We start from the raw sequence: 12,976 nt of genomic DNA, 5'->3' as shown, positions 1-12,976 counted from the left end.
CAAGGGCAGAGTTAAGAAAAGTTACTGCATAAATGTTCTGCATAAATGTTATCTTATACTTTGGCAGATTTCCCCCCACCCACAGTGAATTCCATTGTTCGTTAGAAAGAGCCTTAGTTTTTTTTGGTATCGGTTAGAAATACACATGCAGATACACACACACACACACACACGTATAGGGTCTCCTCACACTGAGACTCCTCCTTTTCACACTGACCACACATGGCAAATGGGGAACTCAATATACATGCTGCATGCCCAACAAAAATAGATGAAACCACCCTTGCAATTGAGCACAACATGATCACATATTGCCCACAAAATACATTGACCCCAAAGTTCTGTGTAGGGATAGGAGCCCTCACATGCTATGAAACTCTATGTGACAAGATAAGAGCACCTCAACACCAGGACAGCAATAAGAAAGCACACATAGGCCTGGACCTAACAGGTGAGATAGGGGCACCCATAGCCAACCAGGGATGGTGGGGCAAACACCTTTTTGGCCTTATTAGAGGCTGCAGCTCCAAAATCAGGGACCTGTTACGTCTGCGCCCTTTCATTTTTCATCCCCAAACATTACAGCAGCCCGGGAACTAGAGGGGGGGCTAATGCTGAGCGGGTCGTGTTGGTCAGTGACGCAGGTTGTGAGACTTACAGATAAGGTTTTTAGCAGAGAGAGAGAAACCTGAAGCAGAAGGGTTAAACTGTGAGAACAGAGTTCCAGACAATCAAGGTCAGTCTGGCTAGCTGAGAGTGTGATAAGCTGGGAACTGGCAGGAACTCGAGTGTGGGGGAAGAATTGTCAATGGAGGAAGATGTTTCTAATGTCTTTGCCTAGTAAAGACTCTTACATGAAACTTGCCTGGCCTGTCTTATTCCTGTTCTAAACGGCTCTTGGATTCATACCACGTCTCACCTACACACGCAGTACGCTACAGGGGTTATGGGCCCAGATTATGAGGCGTTGTAGCGGGTTCGAGAGCTGGTGAAGTGGCGTTGTTGCAGAGAGAAACAAAGCGCAAGTGAGAGGCAAGTAAGAGTGAGCAACATGGCTGTAAATCTGTCTTCCGGGATGCCGATGGAGAGACTGAATGCTGTAAATTACTCCAGTTGGAAGTGGAGAATGAGAGCTGTTCTGATTAAAGAGGATTTAAATGATGTTGTGGAAAAAAACCCTCCGGCAGCTCCTTCAGCAGCGTGGCTGAAGCAAGACGAGAAAGCGAAGGCTTTTATTACTCTGGGGCTATCAGATTCACAACTGTTGCTGGTGAGTAATGAGCCGACTGCTAATCAGATGTGGGAAAAGTTAAGAGCTGCACATGTACAACAAACTGCGGGAAGCAGGCTGTGTTTGGCACGGAAGCTATATCAGATGCGTTTTACTGATGATGTGACTATGGAAGAGCATTTGGCTGAATTTCGTAGATTAAATGCAGAGCTGCAAGATCGAGGCGTACATCATAATGACTTGCAGATGGTTTATCTCCTGTTATCTTCATTGTATCAAAAATGGGACGTGCTGGTTGCTGGTCTTGAAAGTCAACCTGACGGGACTCTATCTTTGGATTTTGTGGAACAGAAACTTCAACAAGAATGGCGTAGGAGACAAGAAAACAAGAAAATGGACTTAAAAGAGGCTGAGACTGTGTCTGTACAACGGAATCAAAGAAGCAGGGAAGAGACTAAAACATGTTATTTTTGCAGGTCACGTGGGCATATACAGAGACATTGTTTAAAGAAGAGGAATTACAGAGACTTTGAAAGTCAGAGGGCAAGCGTGAACTTTGTTTCTAAAGAGAGCAATAAACTGATTAACTCTAAGTGGCTTCTTGACAGTGGAGCGTCTAATTGCCTAATCACAGACTCTAGTTTATTTTACACTTCAAAGCCGACGCAGGAGAAGCTTTATCTGGCTGACGGATCATCTCAGGACGCGACTGCAAGAGGAACGCTGAAGATGGGTAATTTGGGAATTTTAACAGATGTATTATTGATTTCTGGTTTAAAATATAACATTCTATCAGTGAGAAAATTGGCTCAAATAGGTTGTAAAGTTACATTTGAAGGGGATAGATGTTTTGTGAGAAAAGATGGTGAAATATGCATGCAAGGGAAATTACAGAACAACATGTTTATAGTTGAATGCAAGATTGATAAAGACATGTGTGCTTGGATAGCAGTAAATAAAGAGAAACATGAGAATTGTGTCCATGAATGGCACAGAAAATTAGCACACGGACATTTCCAAAAGATACAAAACACCCCAAAATATAGTCAAGATTTGAAGTTAACACACTGTGAGCATGTGGATGAGTGTGAGGTATGTTATAGAACAAAAATGACTGTGAAGCCAGTAAATAAGAGCTGTGAAAGCACGACTTCAGAACCATATCAGCTTATACATGTGGATTTAGCTGGTCCTTTTCAGTGTTCAAAAGGTGGAGCAAGGTTTTATTTAGTGATTGTGGATGATTTTTCCAGATTTACACATGTGTTCTTATTGAAAAAGAAAAGTGATGCAGAAGAGAAATTAAAGGCATTCATACAGAAAACAGAGACACAACATGGGGCTGTTATCAAAAATATCAGATCAGATAGAGGAGGAGAATTTACCAGTAATTCATTTCAAACATATTTGGAAAAGAAGGGAATAATTCAAAGTCTAACCGCTCTCTTCAGCCCATCCTCCAACGGCACGGCAGAGAGGAGGAACCGGTCATTGCAGGATTCATTGAGAGCAATGCTAGCAGATGCTGATTTGAATAACACTTATTGGGGTGAATGTATACTGTACACTGTTTATATTCAGAACCGCCTAATGCACAGAACAATAGGCATGTCTCCCTATGAGAAACTGACTGGAAGAAAACCCAGGGTGACACACATAGAACGTTTTGGGGCAAAATGCTGGGTACATGTTGCAAAACACACAAAAGCACAAGCAGGACGCATTTTGGGATTTCAGAATTCATATTACAGAGTTTGGTTACCTGAGAAACAACAAGTAGTGTTAAGCAGAAACATAAAGGTGATAGATAAACCTTGGAGACACAGCCAAACAGTGATCTTAGAGAGTGAAAACAAACAAGAAGCTGCAGATGTTCCTTTCGGGCAGCAAATTCCATTAAAAGCTGCTTTAACAGATTTAATATATGGTGGCAAACGTAGTTAAAAGGCTGAGAGGTGAAGACATAACAACACATGATACAGAAATGCCAAGTACGAGTGCTGGTCCAACTAAAGTTGAAAGTGAGGAAGAAATGGAAATAGATAATGTCAGGAGATCAGAGAGAAAAACGAAAGGTCAACCTCCTCAGAGATTTGCATTTAATGTTACACAACAGAATAATGAAACAGATGAAATTCCAGTGGAATGGGAAAAAGAGGGGCCTATAGATAAAGAAACAATGGATCTAATGTGGAAGTATTGTGTTGAAGAATGAAATGTAATTGTATCATCAAATAAAAGCAAACATGAATCTGTGAAACTTGTGTAAATAAAGAATAAAGAGAAACTGAACTGAACTGAAACTGTAAATAGAAACTGTAAGAATCCATGTACTGAAATGTATTTGTAATGAAGGTTAATGTTGTAGAAATGTAATAATTGTAACATGATGTTTTGAAGTCTGCAAGTCTCAGGTGGGGGCTGTTGGTCAGTGACGCAGGTTGTGAGACTTACAGATAAGGTTTTTAGCAGAGAGAGAGAAACCTGAAGCAGAAGGGTTAAACTGTGAGAACAGAGTTCCAGACAATCAAGGTCAGTCTGGCTAGCTGAGAGTGTGATAAGCTGGGAACTGGCAGGAACTCGAGTGTGGGGGAAGAATTGTCAATGGAGGAAGATGTTTCTAATGTCTTTGCCTAGTAAAGACTCTTACATGAAACTTGCCTGGCCTGTCTTATTCCTGTTCTAAACGGCTCTTGGATTCATACCACGTCTCACCTACACACGCAGTACGCTACAGGTCGTTGAGCAGCGAAGTATGTGTCAGCAACACAGTTAAGATAACGGAGGCATGATTTGCACACACACCCCATTTACCCTACAAGCCAGAGCAGCTGGGGTCTTCGAAATGGGACACATGTGTTGGTTAATTCTACATGGATCACCACAAAAAAATTAGATGCAGCTTACTGATTGATCTAGGGGATCAATCAATGCTGAGAGGGGGGATTGTTGAGTTAAAAATGAAACATTAGTTGAAATAAAATTGATTTTGGTTTATTCCCCCCTCACCAGACCCCACATCCCAGAAAGCTGAGCGAGTAAAGCTTGGTTCAGGTTGAATCCACATCTCCATATGTTTATTGAGCTTTAGCAGACATGTGAGGGGATGAAAAGCCTTTGACCTATAAAGAATGCACTCTGTATGAGTTTGAGAGTTCTGCGTTTTCCCTGTTTGTTGTGTTAAGCATCCTGGCACCAGCCCCCTTATCTCAAGGCTGTATAATACACAAGGCTGATCTCCAAAGGGGGCAACCTGCCACTGGCAAATCTGTCACCTCCCCTTCCTTACCCCTTACCCTCCTTTGCACTCTGTACTGACATGTAGTTTTTTCTTTGTTTTATGACGTTTTACTCCCTTTCCTGCAACCTCTCTGAGGGTATATATTCTGACCCCTTTCAATAAATGGGGTTCCCATATCTGGAAAGCATCTTGCTGGATGGATTGGGACCCCTTTGCAAAGGTACTTGTGTCGTGTTTTCCTGGCCTCTGGCAGTGGGGGAAAAGTCACTCAACTCCGCACTCTTCCTGGGGTGAACGAGAGGTGAGTAAGGTTGTGGACGGCTGGTGGTTGGGTTTGGACCTAACACCATAATGGGAAAAACCACAAGGTGGAATTCTCCCTCCCCCCTCCACAACTTTTAAAGATACAAAAGACCTCTTGGAGGCCGGGCCTACTTCTTTTCCTACAAAGAAATAACAGATACAGATTAGTAAGACACTGAAATATACCTAATTAAAAGCATAGTCATATTACAGTCACATTTCCACACAAGTACAAAAACAGTCCATTCCCTTACGACACATATTCAATTAATTATTCTCTCTTTAGGCTTACTCTTCTTTCTTGAACCTCCCAGTCACAGTTCTGCATTCAAACTGCTTACCCAATCCTCATACTTGGCAGTGACCAAGATAGTGAGTTCCCAACATGTTTAAGCCATATTACAGCCTCAGTACTGGCTTGTCCTGCCTTGTGCCACTGCAGCACAGCTGCCCTCAACCACATGCACATTTTTCCCGTGCTCCCCCAAACAGTTGTACACACAACCACAATTTAACAGACACAGTATAGTAAATCTTAAACATTAAAACCTTATTGCAAAAAACTATCAACATAATTCCTAAAAAATCATTAAACAGCTCATATCCCCACAAGCATGCAAAAAGCACAAATCAACAGCATTTCAAAAGGCAATACTAAAACTATCAGAAGAATTCCTACAGCAAATCAGTACACAGTCCCATATGCATAACCCCGAAACCATGCGGTTGCCCACATGGCCCTTTGTCTTGACACTTCATGGAGTTCCCAGTCCAAGCTGGTCCCTGCTGCTGCCTGCAGGGTCTTGGGTAGGGTTGCCAGGTTCTTGGCCTGAGACTGATCCTGTATCTTTAGGAGAAGAGAAAGTCAGCCAAGTGCAGGTGTTCTTGCAACCCTGTAATGGGAAAAACCACAAAGTGACATTCTCCCTTCCCCCTGCACAACTTTTAAAGATACAGAAGACCTCTTGGTTGCCAGGCCCGGCCTCCCAGAGGTCTTCTGTATCTTTAAAAGTTGTTCAGGGGGAAGGGAGAATTCCATCTTGAGGTTTTTCCCATTACAGAGTTGCAAGAACACCTGCACTTGGCTGACTTTCTCTTCTCCTAAAGATACAGGATCAGTCTCAGGCCATGGACCTGGCAACCCTAGTCTTGGGACTCCTCTCCAGGAGCAGATTTGTTTCCTCATCAGCACATGGCAGACTGTAGCCATTCCCCTCCCACTCTCTGCTCTGGGAAAAGTCTTTAAGCCAGTCCACTTCATCTCCTGCCCCAAACTCCAAATCAAAGTCCTGCCACAAGTCTTTGTCTGGGGGCATCTTCTTCAGGACTAGTTGGCCTAGCCCATCCACATTGGCAGAAAGAAATTTCTGTTCTCCCTCGCCATCTCCAGTGTGAATCATGGGCCCAAACAGAGGCAGGTAACCCTCACAGTGTCTCTTGCCCTCCAAACTCACAGGACCCTGGATGCCTCTCACTACTGGAGCTTGCTCAGGGATTGTACCCATCATAAGAGCTGGATCCCACCCTATAAGGGCATTATGGGGCACCCAAGGGGCAAAGTCACTTGGGGGTTTTATCTCACGCATCTCTCCAGGCACAGGGAGCTCCTCTTGGACTTGCACTCCCACCTCAGGCTTCTCCTCCTGCACTTTTTCTTGCACAGCCATTTCTCCAGGCACTGGCAGCTCCTCTCGCACGAATGCCTCCAACTTTTCCTCCTGCACTTTCTCTTCCACAGCTTGCACACACGGGGTGAAGAAATCCATCAACAGCTGCTTTTCTCCAGCCTGTAGTTCAGCTTCCTCTTGCATTGCTTCTTTAACAGCAGGCACACATGGAGCAGAGAAATCTATCAGCAGCATCTCTTCTCCAGCCTCTACCCCACTTTCTTCCGAGGCCTCTTCATCTTCATTTTCTAGCCTGTCCTTCTTCAACTCTTGGGGCTTTACTTCCAGCTTTCTGGTGTCTTCCCCTCTGGCAGGCTCCTGGACAATCAAAGTTTCTTCCTCCGCTACTGACTGCAGCTCCTCACAGTCCAAGCCCTCCAGCTGCCCATCCACTTTCTGGATCTCTTTAGCCACCCCAGTCTGGGTGCTCTGCAGCTGGACTCCTAAGTCACTCTCGACCCCTTGTAGCAGCTGATCAGGCAGGGCTCTCACCTCCTCACATGGAGTCTCCCTTTTCCCTCCAAAGGTACTTCCCAATATCTCCCTCGTTCGTTGCCAGTGCTCCTGGCGCTCTCGTTGCCTTTGCTGTTGATCCTCCTGGTGCTCTTGTTGCCTTTGCTGCCGGTCCTCCTGCCTATGCTGCTGGTATATCAATTTTAGCTGTTCCAGGATTGCTGTTTCTCCCTCCGTTTTGACTCAGGCACAATTTGCTCCCAATGCTTCTTCCAGGAAACTCAATCCCACTTCTAACACCAGTGTTGGCGCCACCCCAATCTCCAAGTGGTGAGATTTCCAGGGGTCCCTGCGCTCGCCCAGGGTTTGGTTTCCTTGGGAAGGTCAGCGGAAACTGTGGTGTCTTTATGAAATATGGTTTATTTATTTACACACATTCCAACCTGAGTTTAGGATGGAGGGATTCAAGGCATCAGCAGTCTAATATCCAGCTTTTCCATCAGGGTTACATGAGGCACCCCAAAGCCATGGTGCAGAGAGTCAGTCTCTCTGCCTGCCTCCAGGTCCCCACCTTTCCCAGACACACTCACTACACAAGCCTCTCCTCGGCCCCAGGGGAGGGAGAGGCTCTCCTGAAGGGTTTCAATGACAATGCTGAAGATACCCAGCTCTATTTCTCTGTAACATCTGAATCAGGAGAGGCCGTGCAAGCCCTGGACCGCTGCCTGGACTCAGTGGTGGGCTGGATGAGGGCCAATAAACTGAGTCTGAACCCTAGCAAGATGGAGGCGCTGTGGGTTGATGGTTCCCGAGTTCAGATAATTGGTCAGTTATAAATAAATAATATTTATATATTATAAATAAATAATAACTAAAAGGATCCCCCTGGCCTTTTCACCAGTTGATGGGCACCTGATAGACCCATTAACCCTTCTGGCTACTCTATTAGATTAACAAAAGAAACTTATCTGACCAGCAGAGCAGGTTTCTCACCCCCAGGAGCAGGATTCCAAATCAGAGGCTGGAAGGAGACTCATAGAAACCATCTATCTTGACCCCAAACCCATAACACTACTTTTTTCAAGGTAAGATTCAAGACAATGAGTGAGTCATCCTTTATTGTAGCTTTCCACAGTGCATCTTACTGAATTATACAGATGGAACACATTGACAATAGAAAGGTTAGAAACAGAAGACATGAGTAATTAGTGGTGGGAACAAAAATACTGAAGAGGGACATGACAAAGTACATTTGGGGATCCATGCTCTAGGGACAATCTCTCCTAGTGTAAAAACTGCCAATTTAAAATGGCTTATCAACTCCTGTAGCAAATGTGCATTTTCGTTCCCTCTAGACCAGCCTTTCCCAACAAGTGTGCCTCCAGATGTTTTTGGACCACAACTCCCATCAGCCTCAGCTAGCATTGCCAATGGTAGGGAAAGATGGGGATTGTGGTCCAACAACATCTGGAGGCACACTGGTTGGGAAAGGCTGCTCTAGACAGACTAGTGACCTGATGCCAGGAGTTTCCCGCCCCTTATTACTATGTTATGAACTTTGGTTGTTTACGAGTCAAACAATGAGTTCAATTGGACTTCCACCAAGTATTATTAAAGTATCCTTCTTGGAGTCCCTAACTTGGGAATGGAAACTGGTAGACTTTGGGTGCTAATTAACTGATTAATCAACTGGCAGCCTGTATTGTCAATGTTTCTTTCAGTGGCTGATTACCATGGTCTTATATAATGGTGTCCTCTGTTAGGAATGGCTACTGAGAGAGCCCTTTGCTTCCCAACCCTGAAGGATTCAGGATCATGCATACCTTGCTAATGAGGACACATGGTCCTGTTTTAACAGGCAATGACTGGGATCTTTTCCAAAGAACGAATCTGGGTATGGTGAGGTGTACCCAGAGGGATTTATGACTTTCCTTTTGGACACCAAACCTCTCCATGCCTTATCACATACTACTTTTAACAATTCTTTACATTTCCATATGAGAGTAGAGTGGGTGTGCCTACTTTTGAGAAACACAACCCCCCTTGGGTGTACACAGCTAGTTGTGTAGTTTTTGTTTGGATCTCAGCCCATGTACATTAACTGAAGGTGTTGCTGAACATGGGGCAAGAGGCAATCACTCTCTCTCTCTCTCTCTCTCTCTGTGTGTGTGTGTGTGTGTGTGTATGTGTATGTGTATGTGTGTATGCGTGTATGTGTATATATATATATAAATGCCCAGGAAGAATTGGAACTATAGCCCCATCTGCACTATACATTTAAAGCAGTGTCATACCACTTTAAGCAGTCATGGCTTTCCCCAAAGAACATTGGGAAGTGTAGCTTGTTAAGGGTGTTGAGAATGGTTAGGAGACCACTATTCCCCTCGCACAGCTATACATTTTGCAGAGTGGTGTAACAATCAACCTCTCTTTCCAGGGAATTGTAGCTCTGTGAGGGGAGTCAGGATTTCCTAACAACTCTCAGCACCCTTAACAAATTACACTTCCCAGGATTCTTTGTGTTTGCAGATGGCACAAAGTTTCTTTTATTTTAATAGAGAGGTGGGGCTTCCAAGCGATTTGGCCTGGTGCTCTGTAATGCTCCTGGGAGGAACTGTATTCTGGAATCGACTTCAAGACAGTTCTTTGTGTGAGCATAATTTTCTCTGTGTTTTCATCAACTGTTCTAATGAATAGATGCTTAAGATACTTTACTATTTGATCCAGTGTTTTACTGGTTAATTAATCATATTTGCTTGCTTATTTATGTATTAGACCAAATAAATACCAGCCCTAGAGGTGGAAAAACAAATTAAGTCACTCAAGAGAGGCTTTTCCAAAAGTACAGGAATGGACCAAGTCAATTGAATCTCTTCCAAAACAACTTCTCCTGGGGTCTTGGCTTGAAATGTCTGGAAATATCTCTTTGGCAATAGCTGGGCTCCCATTTTGAGTTCACTTTTGCATTCTACAGATAAAAATCTAACACCCACTGAAGGAAGGTGTAATATCAGATTGTCACAAAGATTTCGCCTGCCTGTACACAATGCAAAGGCTTCTCTCCCTCCTCCCTTTTTTTGAAGAATTTCTTTTATGACTGATCACTCAACACCTTGTTGGCTCTGATTGCAGAAAACGCACCTTATAAATATATGATAACCACCCTGTAATAGGGAGTGTGACAATTTACTTCACAGTGCGTTTCAGGCTGCTAATTGATCGTTTCAGTCCAGGGACTATGCAGAATAAATTACAGCCATCAAAAGGATATCACAGTTCATTTTTGTAGAATGGTGGCTGTGTTGCTTCTTGTTCATCTTTTGTTGAATAAGCTCCACTGTTATTTACTACTATTCAGACAGATCTGCAAGTGGCCACAAGGGGGTGCTCAATTTGCATCCTTTGCAAAAGCAGGAGCCGGTCTTGCCTGTTAAGTTGAATGGGAATGGGTTTGAAACCCTACCTTGATAAGATTCTGGATCTTTTGTAGAAGGGCTGGATTATGCAAGGCAGTGAATACTGGCTGTGCTCTACTATTTATAAACTAGCAGGAAGAAAAAATGCACAGAAATGTTTTTTTAATGAGATTTTTTTCCTTCTTTGATTTTTAATTTCTTATTGAGTGTTCAAAGAGCAGGCAAGTGGGTAAGCGATTAATCATGAGCTGGTAAGTGCTTTAAACTGTTAAGAGAGAGACTGTTTTTCTTTTCTTCCAGCCCTCTTTAATTTGTTTAAAATTGGTAATTTAAAAAGCACTAGCAAGATATGACCTAAGGATCTTGGTTCAAACCAACAACACATATTTTAAGAAAATTAGTGAATCTGATCTAACACTCAAAGGAAATGCAAGAAGATATGCTTCCCATATCCACCCTTTCAAAAACAATATTCAATGGCAAAATATTAGTACAGAAAAATATTTTCTTTAAAGAAAGCGAAAGAGCTAAATTATTTATCTCCAAATACTTGAGGAGAAATCATTCATTTCTTGTTGCAACCCTATGTACGTTTTCTTGCGAATGTGGGGTTTCTGAGCAGACAAGCCTAGGATTTCATTGAAAAATCACGAAATGAATGTACATGATAGATTGTTTCAAGTGAAACACACATTTATCAGCAATGTGTTTGTGTTTTTAATCTTTGTCATCTGCTTCTGTAGTTGAAGAATATATTGAGTTTAGAAGAACTATTCTGTTGGCTAAAGGATGAAGTGAAGAGGTTTTGATCTGCCCAAGATGATGAGGTCTAACCAAAAATATTTCAGACATTTGTTTGGATGGTCTTATAAGGAAGGCCTTAAAAATTCAGTTCTTCCATTAGAAAAAAAATATTGGTACATGAGGACTTTTTCCTAGAGCTTTTCCTAAATAATAATCCTAAAGGACTTTTTCCAATAGCCTGTCCTAAATGAACCAGTTGCTAAAGCAAAAAGTAAACCAGGTTTGCCTCTACTAGCAAATCTACCTGCTTGCCATGCCTTCAGACTCCGACTTCCTTCCTCCAGAATCACATCTAGGAAAATCAGTTGCAAAGATTATAATTTCTGTCCTAAGTATTTCTTCACATGAAGGAGATGTCCAGATATGAGACTGTCTGAGCTGGCAGAGATAATCCATAGTACACAGCCAGTTCTTCATTTTTTATTTTTTTACTGAGGCGGCACTCTCATTGACTTAGTGTTAACATGTACTTCATTCAAGAGACTGCGGTTATCTGTAGGTATTTGTCAAGATACATAATTCCATCTCCAATCATTCGTGCTGTGCTAGTAAGAAATTATTCTTCTCTAGAATTCAAGAACTTCAGAGCATCGGTTTCAGGGTTTCATGTCAGTAAAATGCCTGGAAGATTAAAAGACCTATATAACATATAATTTTGCAATTTTGCATTACAAAATTCAAAATTTTGTACACAGTTTGTGTAGAAGCATAATGAGACTTATTTGGAGAAGAGGAAAATTAAGAAAACTGACTCGTGGCTGTAGGACCCTCCTCCTCATGAGAAGGGAGATAGTATGATGCATTGTCATTGAAACCATATACCCCTGCACATTTCAGATCTTGCTCTCATTTTCACTCTCTGTCTATCTCCATATTGGCACAGTGTGTGTGTGTGTGTGTGTGTGTGTGTGCGTGTGTGTGTGTGTGTGTGTGTGTGTGTGTGTATCCAGTGGTTTTTCCTTGGGAAATGAGTTTATATTTCTTGGATGAAGACTTGCAGTGCAATTCTCTGTGTGTCTACTCAGAAATAAGTTCCACTGAGTTCAATAGGGCTTTCTCCCCAGTAAGTATGGATAGGACTGCAGCCAGGCAGAGCAATCAAACTCAGGGGAAGCCAGCAGAAAGGGTGCTGGAGGAGGAGGATCCAGCGGGAAGCTCTGTGGCATCCATCTGCTGTTTGGGAACTACCGGGGTGGTGGAATGTTGGCTCAGCCAGGAGCTCTTTGCATGGATGGAAAAGAAAAAGCCGACTCTCACCAATACCCCTACCGGCCCAGATTGGGACCTGCAGGAGCAGTTCGAATGGGGGATGTGGCATAAGTCCCCACCGGCCCCTCCTCTGACACCCCCCGAATGCCCCTTTTCCGGGCCTTACGATGGCTTCCACCAGCACCCCTTCCGCTGGGTTGGGCTTCCCTGGCAGACCCCTGGCTGAGCCAGAAGGGTCCTGGCTCCGCTGCAACTGAATCAGGGTGAGGGGCTTCTGCCAGTACAGCCTTAGGAACCTGATGGAGCTGGGACCCTACCGGCTCAGCTGGGGGTCTGCCACATCCAACTCCCCTCAGCCTGGCATAAATACAATTGCACCCTTAGGCATTTGTAATTCCTCCTGTTAAGGATTGGTGAGCATATAGGCATGAATGAAAAGGGAAAGATATTCTTCATTTCTCTTCATTGCATTAACTGGTGAAGCCACAACACGAGTGAAAATAGCCTCCTGAAATTCTCCATCCTGTTTCCAGGCAGCAAAATTTGGGACATAATTGTTCTGACTATTCTCCAGGGGGAGAGGGATTCTCCAGTAGTTTTTTGACAATTGAGTTCATCAGCAGCAACAACACGATCTCTCTTTTCCCCCCTG

The sequence above is a fragment of the Rhineura floridana genome, chromosome 6 (assembly GCF_030035675.1).
Source record: "Rhineura floridana isolate rRhiFlo1 chromosome 6, rRhiFlo1.hap2, whole genome shotgun sequence".
NCBI lineage: Eukaryota > Metazoa > Chordata > Lepidosauria > Squamata > Rhineuridae > Rhineura > Rhineura floridana.
This window is presented reverse-complemented; position numbering follows the sequence as displayed.